At 52.3% G+C, this 21,622-nt stretch overlaps 1 long non-coding RNA gene across 2 annotated transcripts; it reads left to right on the plus strand.

The window, feature by feature from the left end:
* Positions 1 to 558: 558 nt before the first annotated feature.
* On the plus strand, positions 559 to 16,847 carry LOC132681823 (uncharacterized). Of its 2 annotated transcripts, none has more exons than XR_009611268.3 (3): positions 559 to 652; positions 1,942 to 2,034; positions 15,711 to 16,847. It is a non-coding gene; the product is annotated as an uncharacterized LOC132681823 (long non-coding RNA). The 2 variants fall into 2 exon arrangements; XR_009611267.3 differs by lacking the exon at positions 15,711 to 16,847 and adding an exon at positions 4,535 to 5,517.
* The last annotated feature ends 4,775 nt before the right edge of the window (positions 16,848 to 21,622 follow it).

Here is a 21,622-nt window from a genome sequence, read left to right on the forward strand (position 1 = left end):
AGGGTTGGGTTCCTGAGAACCTCAGATCACAACATTTTGGTCAGGATATCAATAGGTGACCATCCTTTATGTGTGTTTCTGTTTAAAGACACTGTGATGATTAACTTCATGTGCCAACTTGACTGGGCCACCAAGAAGGCAGATATGTGGCCCGACATTACTCCGGATGCGTCTGCCAGAGCGTTTCTGAGTGAGGTTAACATGTGGGCTGGTGGGCTGAGTAAAGCGGCTCATGCTCCCTGGGGTGGGTGGGCCACGCCTCATCAGATGAAGGCCTGCACAGCACGAAAAGGCTGGGAGAGAGGGAAGCCCTCCCCGGCTGCCTGACGAGCTGGGAGGCTAGTGTTTTGCAGGCTTCAAGTGCGAACCGGAATACCGGCTCATCCTGGGTGCCTGTGCTCTCACAGCAGAACACGCCACGGGTGCGCCTGTGCCTCAACCCGCTGCCCAGAGATCCTGGGGCTTCTCGGCCTCCACCCGGCGGCGAGCGGATGTCTCTGCTGACACGTGCAGGCTGCGCGCGCTGCTTCTCCGCCACCCAACCGCTCCTGACACGCCGCGCCTGCGCGAGGCTCGCCGACGCTTTTCTCGTAGACGCTCGGCCAGCTCCGCGGGCTTGGAGACCCCTTGGGGACGCGAGGCCCGGGGCCAAGTGAGTGTCCGAGTCCCAGAGAAAATCGCACCCTCGTGCATGTGAACCCCGCGTCCTTCCCTCCGCCGATGCCGACACAATCGTTTGCCCTTTTTAATGTTGATTTATTTTGGGAGAGACACAGAGCATGGGGGGGGAAGGGGAGGAGGAGGCGCAGAGAGGCGGGGAGAGGACCCCAAGCAGGCTCCACTCCCAGCGCAGAGCCCGATGCCGGGGCTCGACCCCCCCGAACCCCAAAATCCGGGCCTGAGCCGAGATCAAGAGTCCACGCTCACGGACCGTGCCCCCCGGCAGCCCGTCTGCTCTTTCCCTGCCCGGCTGGGGAACTTCACTCTGGGTCACCCGTCTGCCGAGTGGCCCCGCTTCCGGAAAAGTCCCGCCAACGGGGGCACCCCGCGCACACCCTGCGCCTCACCCGCCACGTGCGCCGGCGCCACCATGCCCACCTGCGCCCGCCGTCCTCCCCGCGCCCCGGGACTGGCGTCCGTCTGCCCACACGTGCCCCCCGCCGCGCGCGCGGCCCCTCCTCACGGCCTGTCCTACTCACCCCTCTCCGCACACCGCGCGGGTCCCACGCACGGCAACGTGCTCCCGCTTGGCAAAACTGCTCAGCCCGCCTCCCCTACGCCAGCCCTCGGGACGCCTGCCTCCTCTGGTTTCAAGTTCGCCCCCGCAGCCCCGCCCCTCACGCCCTCACGCACAGCCTCCCACGCCCGCCTCCTCACCCCGATACCGTACCCGTCACGCCCTCCGCCTCGCGCCCACTGCAAAGGCCCGCCGTGGTGGGGACCTGAGGGACTCCACGAGGCTGTCCTCGAACAGGGCCCCCAGGTGGGAGAGGGAAGCCGCGTGAGAGGCTTCTGGCCGAGGCAGCTCCTGGGTCAGCCGGGGTCACGACCTCTCGGTGACCTCCACCACCTCCCACCCCCACCCCCCCAGCCGCAGGTCCCCCTCGCTCACCCCTTACCCCAGAGCTGCTCCTGCCGCGAGCAGGTGAGCGTCACAAGGCCAACACAAGCTCTAGCAACTTGGACGCGGAGTGGCAGTGTTGTGCCAAAGGAGTAAAGCTCTAAATGTGGAATTTCAGCTCGGCAGAAAAGGCGAGAGGACGCGTTTCCCGATGCACCGGGAAGGGAAGGGTCCCTGCGTCAGAAGCCCCCGCCGGGGACAGTCCGCCCGCCGAGGAGGGTCCCCTGTGTATCGCACACCAGCGCCTCAAGACGTCCGGGCGGGAGGACATCCAAACCCGCTACCTGCCGAACCTTTTTGTTTTTCTCCTGCGAACGCAGAGACTTTGGGCCAAAACCTTCCCGTAGGTGGCGAGAAGAGTACAAAGACGGCAAGGATTAAAAGCAGACCTGGAGAGCATGACACCGAGTGAAGTAAGTCAGAAACGGGAACGCCTTAGGACTGCATTACATGTGGCATCTAAGAGAACGGTGGCCGGGGGTGAGGGCGGATGGGTGACACAGGTAAGGGAGTTAGGGTACAGATTTGCAGGGATAAAACAGGTAAGTCAGGGGGGTAGAGAGTAAGCATGGGACACAGTCAATACTGTCACAGTAACTGTGCAGTGACAGATGGGAACCACGCTTGTGAATATTTCATAATGTGTATAATTATGAAACCGCCATGCTGCACGCCTGAAACTAACATATTATGTTACTGTCCTTCATCTAAAAATGTTTTAAAAAGTAATTTTAAAAGCAAAATAAGGTTGGGGTGCCTGGGTGACTCAGTGGGTTAAGCATCTGGCTTTGGCTCAGGTCATGATCTCACAGTTTGTGGGTCCAAGCCCCACGTCGGGTTCTGTGCTGACAGCTCGGAGCCTGGAGCCTGCTTCGGATTCTATGTCTCCCTCTCTCTCTCTCTCTCTCTCTCTGCCCCTCCCCTGCCTATGCTCTGTCTCAAAAATAAACATTAAAAAATAAATTAAAAAAAAAATAAGGTTGATTCAAATGGCTGTAAATCTACCTATGAAGTGAAAAAAAAAAACAGTTGCCTTTGGGTGATTTTTACTTTCTTTTTAGCATTTTTACATTTATTCTAATCAGCTTAGAGAAAACTAAACTTTTGAAATTTAATGATTACAAGGTGGATTTTATATAAGCAACGGAAGTTTTAATGGCAGTTTCAAAGCATATAGAAACAGTAAGGTAACCGCTAACTTAAAAAAAGGCCATCACAATGAAACTGCTGATTTTACTTTTTTTTTTTTTGCTTGGGTCCAAACCTGCATTGTTTTCTTATTACGTTGGTAATTTGATTTGAATAAATACCCGTTTCTGTAGAGGTGAGTCAATTATGTGTCTGAGAAGATCTAACAGGAACTTTCAGAATGCCATCAGCTCCAGATGACAGACCCTGTCTACATTTGATCTTGGATAGAATTGCCAGGTGGGGGGTGGGGGTTCTCAGAACTTCCCCAGCCCCCGCCATCCGTTTGTACCTCTCCCCCCACCCCCCAGAATGGCTTGCAGTGCATAGAGGGAACAGGGCCCGGCCCTTTCTGTGTTTGTTCAGCTGACATCAGACACAGTTGTTGCTTTTCTTAATTTTTTTTAATCTTTATTTTTGAAAGAGAGAGACACAGCACACAGGTGCTCACCTGCGTGAGCAGGGAAGGAACAGGGAGAGACGGAGACAGAATCCGAAGCAGGCTCCAGGCTCTGAGCTGTCAGCACAGAGCCCAACGCGGGGCTCGAACCCACAAACCATGAGATCATGACCTGAGCCAAAGTCGGAGGCTCAACCGACTGAGCCACCCAGGTGCCCCATAGACACAGTTTATTAAGCCCTAAATCTATTCTATTTGAATTCACTTTACTTCATCTTTTGTTACCTGTTTTGGAGGGTTGTTTTTAATGAGCCGCATGCTGGGTGTCCTCTCCCCTCTGTCTGGGCCCCTAGAGAAGCTGCTGGCCATACCCTCCACCACCTGGTTCTCCTGTTGCTGTTGGTTCTTGCCCATGAGAGACATTCACAGAAAATTAGAACATTCCAGAATTTATTAAGACCACAGTTTCTGGCAGTCCACAACTGCTCCCCCCACCCCGTGGCCCTCAGGTCCTCAGTGCCACCAGCCCTGGGGGTGCCTTCCCATCACTCCTCAGGCCCCTGGGCACTGCCCACCTCTGTCCAGAAAATTATTTTCCTAAAATCTCTCACCTGTCCCTTTTGAACGTGCTGTTTCCTGCCAGGACCCTGTCGTCTAAATGTGCACCGTCCATTAAAACAGCAATACCTGGGGTGCCTGGGTGGCTCAGTCGGTTAAGCGCCCAACTTAGGCCCAGGTCATGATCTCGCGGTCTGTGAGTTTGAGCCCCGTGTCGGGCCCTGTGCTGACAGCTCAGAGCCTGGAGCCTGCTTCAGATTCTGTGTCTCCCTCTTTCTCTCTCCTCCCCCGCTCATGCTCTCTCTCTCTCTCTCTTCTCAAAAATAAATAAATGTTTTAAAAAAATTTGTTTGTAATTTAGAACAGCAATACTTGAGTTATTTATAAGATAAATGTGCGTATGTCGGGACAGCATGCAAATCCTTCTCCTGCTGAGACCACTGCTCCTTCTCAATCGGTATTAACGGAAGTGCCCCTCTGAGGGTTTCCTGACCAAGTGACCCCGAAAGCTTTCTACGTATGTGAAAATAAGAAAGAACGGGAGAGCACACAGACAACCTGGGGTGCAGGGAAGAGGTGGAGAAGTAAACAGTCTGCCCACGTCCTCCAGGTGACCTTCCCAACATCCGAGAGCCTTGGGTGTCCCCAGCCTCCGCCTTTCACATCGGATACGGCCCCAGCAAGGAGCAGCCCCGCGGCCTGGCCAGCATCCCAGGCCACACCATCTCCCCCAGTATTAATAAGGTGGCACCGTTCTCTTTTCTCAGGTACTGGTCACAAAGCACCCATTCATTATTTTCTGCAAAACTCATCTTTTGGAGCCTCATCAGTACAGAACCTGGATCTTTGGAGGGAAGGAGCCAGGTTCCCGGACGGTGCCAGGGGGGCAGGAGCAGAAACCAGATGGGCCGTGTAAGGTGTGAACGCAGCACTTCTAGTCACGCCGAGGAAGAGCCTGCGGGCCGTGGGAGTGCTGCTTTGAAGGATTTAGCACTCGGGGAGCCCTCACACAAGATGAGGTGCACGTGAAAGGCTGCCCTGCAGGTGTGGCCTGGGCTGTCAGTGTGTTTGGAAGTGACTCAGGACACAAGGCCTCTTACAAAACACTAATGGGAAAGGAGATGCTTCTGAGCCAGATCAGAATACAGCTGACCTCCTTCTGAGAGAAGAGTGGAAGATTTCAAGTCAATTATCTTCTTTTCTGTAAAGTCTGTTTGTGCCTGGGATGTAAGACAAAACGATTTGTCCCTTTCAAAATAGAGCAATTTGTGTCTTTCTGAACATCAAATGTTCTGGTGACGATTGTGTGGCTTAATGCTTCAAGATGCTGTTTGTTCTACGTCTCAGTTCTAAAGACTGACCATTGTAAATCTCGGCATTAACTCTGGTTCCTCTTTACCTGAGAATTTGAGGGAAATGGATTCCAGAAGACAGACTTTCAACAATAACTAATTCTTATATCCTTCCCTTCTCAGATTAAGGAAGTCATTCATTGTGGAAGTCTCTGTCCAACTGATTACTGCACTTCACCAAACCTAAGCTATTACAGTAGAGATATCCCAATTTCAAAGACATTAAAATGTAAGAAAGGTCATGCTAGAATCGATGAGCTACAACCATGACAATGGTCAACATTTATTGAGAGCTTATCGCAGGCTGTGATGCCAAGTACTTTGCAGGTCTCCTCTGATTTCCCCCCTAGCACAGCCCTGTAAGTTAGATCTTATTACCCTCCCAATTGCACACATGTGGGAAGCTGAGCTCAGAGGTGAAGGTGGTAGAGCCAGGAGAGATCCAGGCAGCTGGCCTCCAGGTGCACCTGTCCATTAGCCCCGCTGCCAACTGAAGGGATGTCACTCTCTAGGGGCAGCGTTCATGCTCAAATTCCAGCATCTAGTTAAGCTTGAACAAAGTCCAATTGTCTGCTAAATGAAACAAATACCATTTTAAAGACAAATAGCCTTTAATGATAACAGTACTTGCCAAGAGTTGAGTAAATACACTATAATATTAAGACCTCATTGCCCAGGAGAGATGCCGCCCATGGGTTCTATAATCTGAACCATTTTCTGGAAAATTGCACAACCAGAGACCACAGATTACTCTGTCCATAGACCAGGGGCAGAGAGCGGTTCCCACTCTGCCCCCCACCACACCCCACCCCAGGAGGGTGGACAGGAGACCAACCAACCAAGGAGACATGCTCACCGCTTGCGTCCCCATACCACACGAGAGGTGCCAGGACCTCTGCATTCTCTGTGCACATGGACAAAAGCCCCCTTCCTGGACCTGCACAGACCATTTCCCAAACTCATCTTCCCAGTGAGGGATTCGGAGGCAGCTGCCTATGGCCACAGACATAGCCTGTGCCAAGTCCTGGAAGGTGGAATTCGACATTTAGGCCCTTGGGTTATCATGGAGGCTTGAGTCAAGGTAAGAGGGGAAGCCCACATGTTTTGCTTGGTTTGTGTCTGATACTGAGACAAGACATCAACCCTAAAGGATATTCAGAACCAGGATGTAGGAAACAGATATTTTCCGTGTTGGAAATACACACTATTTCTAGAATGATAGCAGTCCTACAACGAAATCCTTTCTCCTAGGGATCAGGAATTTCAATGTCACAATTACATCCTAAAACATCATTTTAACCTTTCAAAAAGAAAAGACATGACACACACACAAAGAAATGATATTTTGAGAATATCAAAATATCTCCATTACCTCCCTAAGAATGCTAGCATAATTTTTTTTTCACTTTTTGAGATAAAACATCCCAGATACAAAAGTAAAACTGAGGTATAATTTATAATTGTGTGTTTTCCGGCTTGTGTTCCAGTAACCTGTAATTTTTCAGAAACAGTTGAAGGAAGATTCAGCCATTAGATTTATGAAATGTGTGCCTGGGGTGAAATACAAAATAAGGTGAGATTCGCAAACCTTACGGGCTGGCGGGTGCAGGAAGCAACCTTCTGTAAATAAACTCTTAATTTCAGCGGCTCAGGGCCCAAGGAAGTGGTCAAAGTCATGGCAGGCTTTGAACTGGATCTCTGCACTTTGGAGATTCGATTTGCACACAGCAGTAGAAAAGCATTTAACCTGACCCCCAGTTTCAGGAGAGTCCGTCAAGTGGTGCAGGTTAAAACAGAAATAAACACAGAAACACAGTGAGCCAATTTTTGACAGATAATTATCTGCATAACATCCTTTGCAGTTGTTGACATGTGCTTTTATTTTAAAAACTGCCTATTTTGTACCCAATTTTTATATCGAAATTTTTTCTAATAATCAAAAAGTCTGTAGTTTTAATCTATGTTCTGATTCCCTAAAAAGTAAAAAATATGCATTCAAACATCCCTGTTACGTTGTTAATGTACTTCCCTGTCTTGAAGAAAACCTAGCCAAGCCAAGGTAACCACAGATCACTTGGTAATCAAGGTGAAGATTGAAATGACTTTAATGGGAGGATAGAGGTTCTGTAAAACGAAATAATGAAGAGTCTTTGACCTCACTGACATTCGTCTTAGCATAAAGTCCTGCTCTTTGCCCTTTGGGTTACAAAGGGTCTGGTTCACCTTGTGTCTGCCATATGAGTAAGGCCAGAAGAGTCACAATGGAATATTTCAGTGTTTTCCTGTGTGGATTTTTACCCCTTTTTCTTTATTTCCCCCTCCTTCACCTTGATAGTCCATGTTACAGTTAAACCATTAGAGGACACTAAGCCAGTCATGACCCATCTGCCGGAAGCCTCAGGAGCAGGGCCCTGGCCAGCCCTTACCGCCTGGGGCACCTGCCACAGTGCACCTGCCGGACTCACAGGTGGGTCTGTCTCCCTGACTCCACAGGACCCAGACAGTGCGGGCTCCTGCGGGACCAGCGGAACAGGCCCCCGGCTGGAGCTCACGCCTGCCCATCCTGTGGCCACCATGATGCACAGCGGTAGGTTCTGGAGGAGTGCTTCACTTGGATCACCCTGCACCTACTCCCCAGACCCTGCTTGGTCCTGGTGTCCACCCCACCACCCACCAGAGGCCCCGAGCCCCTGGCCTCCCACCCTTGCCTGCCCATCCTCCCTCCCCAAGTCTTCAGAAAGAAAAGAGCAACTCCTCTTGCAAGGAGGTGGCCACCCATTGCGGGTAGGGAGGACACGAGGGCGCACAGAGTCTGCCTGTGGGGGGTTGGTGGAGAGGGGAGGGTGCCGTTCCGTCCTCCTGTCTGCCTCAGGACACTCGGTAGACGATCTGGGCGGCAGGAGACTTGCCTCCCATACAACACCCAGTCTTGGGTTCCAGCCTGAAGGCTGCTTGGGTGGCAGGCCCCCCGCTCCTAAATGCCTGCCATGCTCTGCGCCAGACAGAGGGCCGCTTGTGACCAGTAGTGCCTCGCCTGTAACCCCCTAGGCCATGACACGGCCCCACTGCTGAGTGGCATGCAGGAGAAAAGGCAGTTGGCCGTCTAAATTAGGGGACAGTAAGTGCAGCTTGCTTTTATCTTTTTTTCAGTAACTAGAGAGGAAAACCAGGCACAAGACCAGAGTCCCAAGCACCCACCTTCTTCTTTCCAATCACCTGTCCCCCACCTGGGCTGGCGCTCCCGGGATCGCCCAGTGCCACCCACCCAACAGAACCCTGTGTTCCTCCCTCTCTTTGCCCTACACATCGCAGGTGCCAAGAGGCAAAGCCACTGCACTTTAAAACAGGAAGTATTAAGAGGAGAACTTTTCATCGAGACCACCAAATAGCTACAGAAAATTACAATTTTCTGGTTGGAAGTGTGCTGTGATACCTGTCCATGGTTTCCACAGCGAACGAAGTCTATTTCCCCATCGTTTCCTCCACAGTGAAAACTCTCCAGAACTTTGTTTACCATTTCCTTTACAGGAAGTTGAAAAGCTAATTCTCTGACAATTAGCAATCTTTTCTTTCACGTTGATTCAACCTTAGCATAAGAATAAAGCCTCCAGCAATGCAGCTCTGTCAGCAGGAAAAGGAAGAACTTGTCGGGGGGCTTTTCTGACAAAGTACATAATGAAAGCCAACAGAATCCTGGCTTTTATTTTTCACCTGAAAATGAATATGAAATAGATTTTAAAATCGGAATTTGAGGTGCTCGCGATATTGAAAGCACAGACTAACTGCAGCAGAGTAAAATATATACAATTAGAATCCTAGTTCTGAAAGACTTCAGTGGAAGTAACATTCATTGGCATTGAAAACACACAGAGGTGTGTTAAGTAAAGCATAAAAACATACACTGGTGTAAACTAATTGGATAATGACATATAATACCACAACTGTCAGCTTCCACTGTGCCTTAAAAGTTCTTTTGTGAAGCACGCAATTTCATTGTTAAAATTCCAAAACAACACACAGAAATACCCGCTGGCCAGCATCAGCCCCGCACACACCCCTGCCACATCTGGGTGCAGGTAAACACTGCTGCTACCCCCTCACCCCTGCTTTCTCAGGTCCACGGTGGGGGGAGGGGGGGGAGGGGGCGAGCTGTCAACGGATTCAGCGTCTCTGAAACTGTCCAAGTTCGCTGGTTTAAAATTGCACACTCTGGTCTTCATCTCAAGTTCATTCTCCAATTCTGAACCGAGGACAGGTTTTGCAAAGCCCTGAGCGTAAGCCAGGAGAGCACATTATTCCGTGGGACCTTTACAAAAAAGGTACCCCTGAGTGAGACTACCAGTGACGATGAAAGGACCGAGTCCGCCAAACAATCAAAATCCAGCAGGAATGACATTCTTCCGACCGGTGCTAACAGTGCTAACACTGCCCACGCCATCCTCTACATTTCTCAGCAGGCAAAAGGGTTTTCCTTTCTCCACCGCCCCCCCTTCTTGCTTCCTTTCTTTCTTTCCTTCCTTCCTTGCTTCCTTCCTTTCTTTTCCATTGAATGATGTTCAGAGCCAAGAAAATGGAACTTCAAAGGCAGCCAAAACTGATTCCCAAACAGCTAGAGCATTCTATCAGAAAGAACCTTCTTTCTATGTTTGCAATCTCAATAATCTAGACAGATTAGAGCTTCATTCTTTCAACTCTGTGTTTGATGCAACAGAAAGTGACCTTTATCTCAGTGGCCCTGGCCCCTCGATCTGGGTCCAGGAACACCACGGCTATTTTCACAATCCAACATGAAGGTAGAGCTGCCACACATTTTTGCGATTGCCAAAACATAACTTTTTACCAACTTGAGAGAGAGAACAAAAGTCACTGTTGCCCAAGTAGCAACAGTCGGGGAAACATCGTTAGTGGCAGTTCCAGCCCCATCTGACTCCCAACGGCATCACTCCTGCACAGGCAGCTGCCAAGCTCAGGTCAGCACACACACGTCTCAGCAGGACAGACAGTCTTTCCACCTATGGATCACACAGTACCCTGCACCCAGGTGCCACCAGGTCCTAGAGGACGGCCGGGTGGCCGCACACACACACCCCCTCAAAAGGGTCCTGCACCGGCTCGAGGGCAGAGCCGCCTGTGGGCTCCACCTGTGATCCGGTTGGAAGTCACCACAATTCAGACGACCAGACGCTCTCCCCCTGCGGACCTCCGACCACTTAGCAGAAAAAGCACAGCAGGCTGTCCCCCACCACCTCACCCCTCTCCCCATCGACCAAGGACGCCCCCTCCTCCTGCAGGGGACACCCAGCAGCCTACCTCCTGTGCCCCGCGTGCAGCTGCCTGTCGGGTCCAGGGCTCCGGGACGCTCCTGTCCTCGTGGGCGCCGAGAGCCTGCTCCTGTGAATGACAACGTCCTGTGGCAGCCGGCTGGGGCTCCGGCAGCCGCGGCGGCCGTGGCAGTGACGAGCACAGCTTGAGACCATCGCAATTAACCAAATATCGTAGGGCAGCGACAAATCAACAACGAAAACCAGAGCACAGATCCAGGCAAAGTCCCATTTCAGAGGGATGCTGAAAGCCAAAGTCACCGAACGCCACGTTTCTTCTTCAAGATCATTCCAGCCAGCCCCTTCAGCTATTTTTACTGTACCATAATGCACTAGGTCTGGCTTTTACCCTATTGAAAGAACATGAATATATTATTACCCACACAAAAGAGCGGGTTATTGTTTATGAATTACCAGCCTTCCCAGCAACAAAGGCTATTTTCATAAGAAAACTCAATTTCATTTTAGCTCCAATTTGATTACCAGCTGAAGAAAAGAAGCCCTGCCCTAACCCTCAAAGGATTTTTATTCATACCATTGAATGGGCTTTATTGCTTCCTTTTCAAAACTGACGTAGAAAGCTTTTAGAGTAAAACATTGACAAAAAATTATTGCGCTGCTATTTTGTGCAATAACAGAGCTGAAGAGGGCAATGATTTCTCCGCCATCCTTCACTGTACTTCAGAATAGCGAGGGCTGGAATTAATGACAGACCGGAGGGAGGGCGCAAGCTAGGGTCTCACAATGCACGTCAAATCTAAATGATCACTATACATTGAAAAGCCCCCAAAAAAGCCCACAGCTGATTGATTCGCGGCTTTCACAAGAAAGACAGGCTTGAAGAGCTTACTGCTCTACAATTTACTCGGAATTATCATAAAAATGAATGTAGAGGCTGAATGTCACCCGGGCAAGCTCCAAAACACACACCCAGGGACAAAGTTCACGCAGGAGCCGACACCTCTCGCGGCCACATCTGAGGGCTATCGGGTGCCCGTGGTCGGGTTTGGCTCGCCGTTGTCACGCGGGCCAGGCTTGACACGGGCTCCACGGAGGAGAATCTTCCCCCACGCTGGAATATCCTTCCATTGGAAGTGGGAAAATCCACAGCTGCAAACAATGGCCCGGTGTCCCGGATGCTGGCCCAGCTAGCCTTGCACCTGCACCGGCTGTCCCGGACCCGCCCTGAGGCTGCGTGCCTGTGGCTTGTTCGTTGTCATTTGCCCAAGGGAGCCATAAGTTTGCAACGACTGGATTGCTCACAAAACCAGCTTGGGGGTAAATGTTTAAATGATACAGGTGGCCGTCGCTAAAATGGCTTTCCCCGCATGCATGGTACTTCTCTTGTCATTAATATTTGAGCAAGAATGGGTAAGCTAGCAGGGTTGCCAAAGAAACCCGCACTTGATATTATGCAAATAGGGTCTACGGTGTAATAACTTGGCTTTCCAGGTGCCCCCGCCAATGGCCTGCTCACGTAGATGCCTCAGGCAAGATGGGACCAACCAAGACTTCCGGGAGGATGCCCTTAAAAATCTCCTTATTAGTGGGGCAATGCCTCTCCTATCTTACCAAATGGCACCACTGGGATTTATAAGTGAAGAAGGAGTCATCTTCAACGTTTCAGTAGGAAAGCAGTATTTATACTTGAAAACAAACAGACCAAAGATCGGTGAAGCTACTTTGGTTGGCCATTACACTTCATAAAGGGTGTCAAATTCAAATGTCAAATGCTGGTGTTTCCTGGCATTTCTGTCAGTCAGGCAATCGGAGTGTCACTGTTTAGTAGGAAACAAGAAGATGTCCGGTCGTAATAGGTCATTTCCAATGATGTGACCCCTCTTTGCTCCGGAGCAGACCCACCATCCTGTAACCACCAACACCACATGTTGACAATGTCAAAGCTGATATTTAAAAAGCCAAACTCCCCCCCAAGCATTCACATGCTTACAGTTAAGCATTCGGCATTGGGTAGATAACAATAAGCCAACTAAAGCACGCCTCTTACATCTGAGGGCTTCTCAGCATTCTGGAAACTGCCTGTTCAATTCATAAAATACAGACCATTCCACATTTGAATATCCTTCAAATACTTATGGCAGTGATGTTTTATAAAGTCACCGTGAACACTGAATTAGCAAACACCAAGCCATTGTTCTCAGGGGAAACGCAGGGGTAGGTGACTACAAGCCTCTGGTTATGACATTTTCAACCAACCGATCAATCGGTAGTTTTGTTTTATGTGTGTTTCCGTCTAAAGATGCTTTAATGTATATTGTTTTGTTAACATTGAACTCATGGCCAACAGCACATAACTTAGAGCTGAACGAGGCTTCTCTGACCCGCACATTTTCTCCATGAGGCTCATCACCACTTTGTACTTAGGAGCACCAGGCAGCGCTTCAGCACTATGCATGGGGCCCGCTTAAAACAGCAAAACCACACCAAAAAAGCGCAAAAAGCTGAAAACGTGGCACTAAGCCCATAAAAAGGATGTGTTTTTAAAGCACAAGGACCGGGGCGCCTGGGTGGTTCAGTCAGTTGAGCGTCTGACATCAGCTCAGGTCATGATCTCACGATTCGTGAGTTCCAGCCCTGCGTCGGGCTCTGTGCTGACAGCTCGGAGCCTGGAGCCTGCTTCGGATTCTGTGTCTCCTTCTCTCTCTGACCCTCCCCAGCTCGTGCACTTTGTCTCTCGAACATAAATAAAAATTAAAAAAAAAAAAGCAGAAGGACAAAAACAAGAAGTAGGGGTACCGTATTGTTCTACCTTAGCCAGGAATGGGCACAGCACTCGACTCAATTTTTTGACGCACTGTGAAAAACTTGGGGTTACAAATAAATTTTAGTAAGCAGGAGAATTCACAGATATGGGAGCTGGGAACAATGAGAATCAACCTCTTTTTCGGACTTATGGCACCCGCAGTTGTGCCCAGAACGCCCTTATGGACAGAACTGTGGCCTCCCGTAAAGCACACATTGAAGCCCTAACCAGCAGCATGACTCTTCATGGAGACACGGACTTCCAGGGGCAACGGAGGTCAAAAGAAGTCCTAAGGGTGAGGTCCTCATCTCACAGGATTAGCAGCCTTCCACAAAGAAGAGCACCTCTCTCCGCACCAAGGAAAGGCTGTGCGCAGGCCACAAGTAGGGCTCTCACTAGACACCAGCCTTGCTGGCGCCTTGGTCTCGGACTTCCAGCCTCCAGAACCATGAGCATTAAAGTCTGTTACGTCAGCTGCCCTGCCTGTGGTATTATGGCGGCCCACGCTTAGGCAGAAGCAAAGAGTGGAACGGAGATGTGGCTCCATCAACCAGTAAACACGAGTCAACACCTACTGCCTATCACCTGGCATCTGTGAGGCACAGGGCAGGAGCTGACGGGAAGGTTGCAGAAAGAGCCCACGCGTGGCTTCATCCGTGGGGAACACGAGCTTGCATCCCAGGGAAAGCTGACCCGCGAGGCTGGTGGAGGAGGCAGCACCGAGTCAGGAGGGACAGCAGTTCCCAGGTGGCAGGTAGGCCTGGCGAAGCAGGGGGCGGGGACACCAGGCTGCAGGTGTCGCTGGGCGCCCGCCAAACAGAGGGGCAAGTGTTCCAAACATGGGCCTTGCTCACGTCACAATCACCTGGGGAGTTTATGAGAAGCAGAAGTCTCTGGGTCCGCCTGGTTGTGAGGCCCTAGAAACCTGCTTTCTAACACACCGCCCCCCGCGGCCCCGAATCCTCCTCAAGCTAGAAAAGCACTGCTATCAGTTGAGCGGGTAAGAGCCACCCAACCTAGAGAAGTTGACCAGGATTGAACGAAACCACCACACCCGACAGGTAAGCTGTGGGGGCTTGAAACCAGCCTCCCCCCAGAGAGTAGCCGCTCGTCCCTCACCTGGCGGTGGCGACCGCCCCCCAGTGGTGGCCGACCTGCAGCCAGGTGGCGTCTCAGCTACCTCAGTGTGTGTGGTGCGGGCTTACGAAGCAAGGGCCTGCTTGGCCTTTAAGACATCTTAACTTGAGGGGACGCAGCAACGCACAAAATAGGTGAGAAGCGCACCTCTCATCATGACTTTACGTTCACAATAAGTACACAGGGAAAGCCAAAAAGGAAAGGGAGCCTTCCTGCAAACCATTGTGGTGTCCACAGAGCCACAAAGTTCTGCCCCGCGGGACTTGCGACTTGCCTGTAGGTAGATCAGAGCCTCCTGGTTAAATATGAGCTCCTGGAGGACGGGGAGCCCCACTCACTTGTCTCTGGATTTACAGAGCCTGGCACATAATAGCTGCTCAATAAAACTATTAGCATGAAATGTCTTCAGACAGTACAGACTAGCCATCTAAGAAAGCTAAAACTCTGAATGTGGCACAATTAACAAAATTAGGGAACATGAGCATGAATGCAAATGTTACGAATTTGTTTATGTTAAAAAAAAGAAAACAAAGCGATCTTTAAAACCACGAGGTTTGGGGGCACCTGGGTGGCTCAGTTGGTTGAGCCTCCGACTTTGGCTCAGGTCATGATCTCATGGTTTGTGGGTTCAAGCCCCACGTCGGGCTCTGTGCTGACAGCTTGGAGCCTGGAGCCTGCTTCAGATCCTGTGTCTTCCTCTCTCTCTGCCCCTCCCCCACTCATGCTCTGTCTCCCTCTGTCTCAAAAATAAACAAACATTAAAAATAAAAATAAAACCAGGTTTCACTTACATTTTCAGACAATTCAGAACTTCTTTCGGTCCCCCTGAGGTGGTCTCCCTGTCCCGGCCCAGATCCCAGGCGGCTGAGAACTGTCACTTGCCTTTCAGCATCCGGAAGCGAAGGAGCAGAAGCATTGATCAACAAAGAAAACCTTTTATTCCATCAGTAGTTCCTCAACCGTCTGAAATCAGGAACCATATAACCTGGGCTCCTAAAAGTCCGATCAGGTCATCAGGAGGCTCAGAATGTCTTACACTTTTGTCCTGATGTTTCAGCCCTCCGTGCAAATTGAGCCCCCATGACACATCTCACCGTGTCCTCCGAGCAGCCGGGCTGCCTTGGAGGACATGATACGAGGCACTCAACAGTCACGAGACATTTGTGAGGCACGTGACTCTGTCCTTAAACTTGTTACTCATCTGCTGTCTGAGCGGCACATCTCAAAATTACACCAGGATAAAATCACTTCCAATTTTTTATTCATTGTCCAGTTTTATCTCTGTCTTTCAAAACTCTGCCTTGACGCTTTGACTCTGTGATTTGATTGAGTACCTGCTTCTTCTCCATTCTCTTCTCTTACCCCCGAGAGAGAGAAGCTGGCCCCTTGCAGCTGACTCACAGGCTCCTGAAATAAGTGCACATCTGGAAGCTGGGGTCCAGACAGGACCGCATATGCAGCAGGAAGAAATGAGCCACACTCAACCCAAAGTATAAAGAACCTCCCTTAGAAGATTTCTATTTCAAATCCTTCTTCTGGATTTCGACAAGCTCATCCCGAATGGGCCCAGTGATGTGGTTCCGGTGATGGGAGCTCTGTCTCCCGAGCCTTCAGGCGGTACTTGGGACAAGGCACGGCCATCGGACCCAGCACCTGTGTACATCCTGAAGGGAGACCCACGCCGCAAACGTGCCCCAGACCTGCCCTTGTGCTCCCTCCCCCTGGAAAATGCATCCAAACCACCTAGAGGATGGCACTAAGTGACCCCCCCCCACCACCACCACTCACACCACCAGCAGCCTCCCCGCTGTGAGCTAACACCTGGCTGGACCTGCCTAGGGGTTCGGGGCAGACCTGTTCATATGGGCAGACCCATATGATGAACACACATGGCTTTGGGACGAGAAGCACAGGCTATTCAGGAGCCCGGGGGGCAGGTGGACCTTTCCCCATATGCTGTCCCCTAGTTTTCAGCTGCCGAATCCCTGTCTTCTCATTCGATCCATTTCTGACACTAACTTCCCAGTTGGCTCAGTCCCACAAGACAGCTAGCCCTTTCCGAGGCTAGTCCCAAGGTCCGGGTCCCTAGACCTCCAGCACTGTGCTCCACTAGGGACAAATTTGGGAGTCCGTTCAGGTTCGGTGACCCACTAGAACAGCTCCTGTAACTCGGGAAAACACTGTTTAGGATTACTGCGTTCTTATAAAGGATACAAATAAATAGCCAGATGAAAATGCACCCTCAGTGGCAAGGTCAGGGGACAGTGGGCACACGTGCTGTTGCCGGGCAGGCCGCCCTCCCGAACCACAACACATCCACTGCCAGGCAGCTCTCAGAACTTCAGGTCCAGGGTTTCTATCTGGAGTTTGACCGACTGGCCTCAATCTCCAACCCCGTCCCCTCCCAGGAGTTCAGGGGGGAAGCTGAAGTCCCAACCCTTCCACAGGCCAGTTGCTTCCAGGGGACAGGAATCAGCTCATAAACTCAAGTGTGGCAAGGGCTCGTAATGAATAACAAACGACCTCCGGGGGAAATTCTAGCGTGTTAGGATTTCTATGCCAGGCCCTGGGGGCAAAGACCAAATGTGTACCCACTATACCCCACTAGGGCAGCATGCCCGGCACCGCCCACCAGTCACAGGGTTGCTTTGCAGCCTCTCTGCGATGTTGGCAAGGCTGGCCTCGCCTGGAACTTTCAGGAGTGTGAGGCTGAGGGCGGGAGGAGCAGAGGTAGCTCAAGCAGACGAGTCAGGGGAGGAGCCGCTTTGCGTTGGGGTTATTTCTCACAGCCTGTCCTCTCCTGTGTGGGGGCCTGCCTCGTCACCACCTCCAGACCCAGTATGGCTGACCCAGGGCCACCTGCCTACGTCCCTCTTCCAGGTCACACCGTGGTCATCACGATGAGGCCTGGCCTGTATAATAAGTATGGGGCCTGAGACTAGATCCCCTCTAAATGCAAACACTGGCTGGCACGTCCCCCGCTTGGTGGTCATTCCCATCACATATTGGCTGGAAAGGACTGAGGCGCCCCGGCTGGGCAGGTGAGTGGGAGCTAAGGCCACGGTGGTAGTGCCCATCACGTGCAGAGGTGAGCCCTAGCAAGTACCGGTCGAGTTTCTCCAGAACCAACAGGACAGAGACAGAGACTTGTCCCAAGGTCTCAGCTCACACCACTATGGAGGCTGAGGTCTGCCCCCGACCCGCCTTCTGCAGGCTGGAGCCCCGGGAGAGCCCGCGGTGCAGGTCTGAGGCCTGGGAGGAAGCAGGGCTGAGGCAGGGGGAGACACATGTCCCGGCTCCACCGTCAGCAGAGGGAAGGTGCAAGCTGCCGTCCTATTGGCGCCAGGCAGACCCCGTATAGCTGCCTCACTCGCGCAGTCCCAACGCTCCCATCCTGTCAGGATGTCCAGAAACACCCTCCCGGGTGCACTCAGAGCACCGTCACCGGGGATCTTGGCACCCTATGCTGTGGGAGCTGTTTGTGTCTCAGCCCTTGGCTCTAACAGCGACTCTGCAGAGTCGGGGCCACCGTTCCCCCATTTCAGAGAAGGGGGTCTGAGCAAGGAGGGCTTGCGTGGCCACTGAAATGTGGCAGCCGGGAGATTCCCGAGAGAGTCACCCCAAAACCTGCCCGGGTGCAGGCTCTGCCTTAGAAATCCCCAGCCTTGGCAGCCAGGTCGCTCCCTCCCCTCCCCTTTCCTCCCCTCCTCCCACCGCACTAACCTCTGATGCCTGGGCAGCCACTCCCCACACTCACACCTGAGGAAGCTGAGAGGGAGACCCGGCTCCCCACTGCCCAGACCTCCCGGTGCGTGATGCTATCACTCCACGCAGATGGGACCACAGTCTAGCTCGGGATAAGCGAACTGTCCTGACAAGGCCTCTTCTGGTAAGCGTGGGAGCCCAGAGTCGTGGACCAGGACTGTCACCAAGCCACATGCTCCCTCCGGACGTGGAGGTACCTAAGTTGCCTTTATACATTTATACCTGTTTGAACCGTGCAGACCAGACCCCTAAGTGGAATGCGTTATTTCAGGAAAGGGCCTGGAGACCTCACACTCCTTCCAGTAAAGTCCTCCGAGGATTTGTATCCTGCACGGTCTCGAGCCTTCCAGAGTGTGCCCAGATCATCGGTGGAGCTTCACTGGGCCTCCAGAGGGGGGAGCAGGGCAGGTGTGGCAATGTGACCTCACCTTGGGTCCACCTGGCCCTGTGAGTCACACCTGAGTGCAGATTCTGCCTGAATGCGAGTCCACTGTGCCTGCTGGGCCAGTACACCAGGAGCGGCACGGGCATTCGGAAGGAGAAGGGCAAAGGGAAATAAAGGTCTGATATAAGAAAGCGAGAGAACCAGAGCTTCCCTGAAGGCCAGAGAAAGACCGAGGGGCTCCCGGCGGCTGAGGGCCAAGGAGAGGGGCCGAAGTCAGCTGAGCACATAGCATGCTGGTCCTTTAAAGGACGTGTGTGGTACAAAGAGTCCAGCCAGCAGAGAAGACAGGGCTCCAAAATGAAAACATCTTTCCTCTTATAGAAATCAAAGTATTACCCCCCAAAGTCAAAGCCACCCTCATAAGCCAGACTTGGCACAAGAAATGCCGTGAGTTAACTGTTAGCTGGTGCAGAATCGCTAGAACGACGTGTGGACACCAAGTTCATTTTCGTCACGCACGCACACACACGCACCCACCTGCCCTCACACGCGGTTAGGAAGGAAGTCTCAGAGCTGTTCTGTGTTCTGTGTTCGTGCCCAAATCAAGGCAAGCGAATCAATAGTGCTGAAGGGTTTTCGATGGGAAGGCAGAGCTCTCAGCTAGAGTGCAAGGTCGGGAAGCCCCTTCACAACGTGGACAAAAGAGACGCCGTCAGAGGGAGGAATATTCTAGAGGGAAAACAGGGAAGAAAACAGCAAAGGGCAGTTGGCTCACAGGAAGGCTGCAGCCGGGGACTGTCTGAAGGGGGTGGGCACCATGGACAGCGCCTCCAGGAGTAAGGACAGAAGATGTCTGGCTTCCCCAGAGTCTGGCCTCAAAGCAGCGGTAGAGAGGACGCCACGGAGCCCACCCACAGGTGCGGTTCTGGACAGCTGGGAGAGAACCAAACGGTCGGCCAACGCATCTCACGGTCTCCTCCGTCCACAGAGACATCAGGGCTGAGCCCAGGTCCCAGCCCAGGCCTCCCTCTGTGCCATTCAGCAGGAGCAGAGCATCTACCAGCTGAGCCCAGCACCCCAGTCACGAGTCACTGAACCATCATCCCCATTTCACAGGCGAGGAAACCGAGGACTCCCACACGCAAGCCAGCAGCGTGACTCCGACTGGGATGTCCAAACCCCACGCCCAACCCAAGAGACCTCCCGTGAAGCCCTGTCCTGCACCCTCCTGGCCCCACTAGATTTGAGAGGCTTTCTCTAGGGCATGGTGACCATGTCCTTGTCTCCCGAGTAGGAGACTACTAATAATCATACCAGGTTACAGGTATGAGCCAGGATTGGCCTGGGGACAGGACCTGTGTTGACCCCACCCGGCCCAGCTGCCTCAGCCCCAACAGAAACAGGCATTTCCCTCACTGGCCTCTGCGAAGTGCTGAGCTCGTGTTCCACTGGGCTTGGGAAGCAGGGTGATGGGGCTTGGGAGGCGCCAGAGGCTGAGGGCACAGCCCAGCGGTCCACAATGGCGGGGGCGATGCTCAGAATACTTAACAAGGGCACAGACCAATCAAATCAGGGAGACGATGGGCCCAATGTGGGGCCTGGGAGCCTGCTCTCTGGTTCTTACTCCTCCAGCTGCCTCAGGAGGTCCTAGGTGGTATGATGGCAGACCAGTGGGGACCCATTACCCCCCTCCATGGGAGCATGTCAGCGAACCCCACTCACTGTCCCCGGTAAACCAAGCACACAGAGGGCGGCCTGTCACCCTCAGGTTCTGCTGAATAACAAAGCCCGCCCGACACAACATCTGCCTTTTAGGCTCTGCTTCTGTGGGTCCGCGGCCCGAGCGAGGCAGGGCCCCACGACACCTGCAGTCCGAGGCCACCAGCGAGCTCTGGCGTGCAGGTTGGCTGCTCGAGGCAGGGCCCCGCGTCTCAGGCTCCAGCGGGGAGCCTGGGCCTGTTCCCAGGGCCAGCGGTGTCCTGGGAGGGGAGGACGGCCATGACTCCCTGAGGCAGGGACTCAGGGCAGGGACAGGGACGGCCCCGCCTGGTTCTGGCAGCCACAGCAAACCGCGGGCACAGCCCAGGTGCACACCACAGACAGAGCCGCGCACCGGCTCTGGTTAAAAGGGTGTTGCAGCGGGAGAAGAAGACCCCTTTTCAATCTGCCACGAATGCTGTAAACGGAGGACCCCCACAGCCTCTAGGCTGCGTGGGGCTGCAGGGAGGGCAGAGGGCAGGGCCCGGTGTGGAGAGCTGCTCGACGGGCAGTGTGCGGTGATGGAGGCAGCAGAGAGGAGGTGGGGGTCTCTTCTGGATGTTCTTGCCTATAAACCGGGAATAAAAGCTCAGGCCAGTGGGGTCGATTTTTGTTTTATGCATTTAAGTTATTTTTTTTTCTTTTACTTATTTATGAAATCAACAGAGTCTGGGAGTAATTTTCCTCCGGGTTTTCAAAGAAGGCTTTAAAAGGTTGGCTTTGCATTTTCCTGGCAGAGCCGCTGAGCACAGCTTTGTAGACAATTGAAGGAGGATGTATTTATATTTAATGCAGTCGCATTTGATGGGTATTTGGGTGAAGGTTTTTTAAATAGAAAAAAGGGACTGGGTATACAAAAGATCAGAAGGGACATGCCAGCAAAGGCTGAGTGAGGCACAAAGGAGGCTCGGGACCCCACGTTTATTCTTCAAGTGCATTAAGCCCATTATGGCAGAAGGAAGGGGTTTTACAGCTTTCTGTCCAAACTAATGAAACCAGAAACTCTCAACAGTAGACAAAGCTTTTTTTTTTTTCCTCAGATAAAACAAAAGTTCTTCCATTAAATCTCTTTTGCATTAAAACTGAATACATCAGATATTTTAGAATGCATCTGGTATGACCAAAGGTTCACTGTTTTGCAGAGAGAAAAGTCGAGGGCAGCCAGGATCCTGTTCGCACTCCAGAGATGAGGGGTTTTAGTTGCATCTGAGTGATACTCATGAAAGACTACGGCACCTCCAAATCGCAAAGCAGAGTGAGAATACCAGAGAAGTCCCCGAAGCCCAGAAAACACCCTGGCTGGTGCAGCCCGCAGGCAGGACCCACGCACGCCGTACCTGCTCCCGTCAGCTCTCCGCCCGCTTCCCGGGTGA

This window comes from Panthera onca, chromosome A1, assembly GCF_046562875.1.
Source record: "Panthera onca isolate mPanOnc1 chromosome A1, mPanOnc1 haplotype 2, whole genome shotgun sequence".
NCBI lineage: Eukaryota > Metazoa > Chordata > Mammalia > Carnivora > Felidae > Panthera > Panthera onca.